Genomic DNA, 1708 nt, shown 5'->3' with positions numbered 1-1708 from the left:
ACACTTCACAAGGCCACAGGAAAGAACTTAATCATCACACACGTTTGCATACAGAAAAAAAACCAACCCGTTAAATAAGTCTTGTAATACTTTAATCAATACAAACACGGAGGTGAGAGATGAGACGACTTCACGGGAGTTGGAGGTGGTGGTGCTGGTGGTGGTGGTGGTGGTGCGGCAGGGAGTGGTGGTTGGACACTCAGGTGGTGACGAAGTGATGCAACAGTGACTGACTTGACCACCCTGAAACCACGGGACCCGGGCATGTGAGCGAGCGAGAGAGCAAGGGAACGAGGGAGTGAGCCAAGAGATTGAGTTCGCCTCCCATCTGAACTGCGAAGAAGACCTCAACAAGTCACGGCCGCAGAAGGAGTTATGTTTTTTTGTTTTCCTGAACCGAGTGAGACCGGATGTAGGAACTTGTGAGAGAGCGAATGAAGATGCGAGTGAGCCAAAAGATTGAGTTCGCTGCCTACCTGATTTGCGAAGAGGACCTCAACAAGTCACGGCCGCAGAAGGAGTTATGTTTTTTTTGTTTTTTTTCCCTGAACCGAGTGAGAGCGTGTAGGAACTTGTGAGAGAGCGAGCGAGTGAAGATGCGAGTGAGCCAAAAGATTGAGTTCGCTGCCTACCTGATTTGCGAAGAAGACCTCGACTAGTTACGGCTGCTGAAGGAGTTATGTTTTTTTTTCCTTGAACCGAGTGAGGGCGAGTGAAGGAACATGTGAGAGAGCGAGCGAGTGAGCCAAAAGATTGAGTTCGCTGCCTACCTGATTTGCGAAGAAGCCCTCAACAAGTCACGGCCAATGAGAAACGTTTATGAGTGTCTTGGAACCGGGTGAGCGGAAGTTTGTGAGAGTGAGGAAGCGAGTGAGCCAAGAGATTAAGTTCGTCGCTCACCTGAACTTCGAAGAGGAGCTCAAGACACACCCACCGAGGAAACATTTTTGAGCGTCCCATAACCGAGTGAGCGCAAGTTTGTGAGAGTGAAGAAGGGAGTGAACGATAAAGCCAAAAAGACGGAGCTACCCGCCCACCTGACCTATGGAGGAGAGCTCATGAAATCACAGTCAACGAACGCTTTCAGTTTCCGGTAGTCGGGCGAGGGCGAGTGTGTGAGCGAACGTATATGGGTAAGGATACCAAAAGACCTTTTATGGTAAGTTCGTCGGCCACCTGAACTATGAAGAAAACCTTAACAAGTCACAGGCATTGAAGGAAAGTTTTGAGTTTCCTGTAATCGGGGGAGAGCGAGTAAAGGAACGTACGAGTGAGTGAGGGTGCCAAGAGACCTTTAGTGGTAAGTTCGTATCATCGTCGACCACATGAACTACGAAGAAAACCTTAAACAAGTCTCAGGCATTGAGGGAAAGTTTTGAGTTTCCTGTAATCGGGGGAGAGCGAGTAAAGGAACGTACGAATGAGTGAGGGTGCCAAGAGACCTTTAGTGGTAAGTTCGTATCATCGTCGACCACATGAACTACGAAGAAAACCTTAAACAAGTCTCAGGCATTGAAGGAAAGTTTTGAGTTTCCTGTAATCGGGGGAGAGCGAGTAAAGGAACGTACGAGTGAGTGAGGGTGCCAAGAGACCTTTAGTAGTAAGTTGTGTCATCATCGCCCACCTGAAACAACGAAGAGGACCTCACTTAGTCACAGCCATTGAAGGAACGTTTTAGATTTTTCTTGTAATCGGGTGAGAGCGAGTG

Source organism: Eriocheir sinensis, chromosome 27 (assembly GCF_024679095.1).
Source record: "Eriocheir sinensis breed Jianghai 21 chromosome 27, ASM2467909v1, whole genome shotgun sequence".
Taxonomy (NCBI): domain Eukaryota; kingdom Metazoa; phylum Arthropoda; class Malacostraca; order Decapoda; family Varunidae; genus Eriocheir; species Eriocheir sinensis.
Note: the sequence above shows the minus strand (reverse complement) of the source record.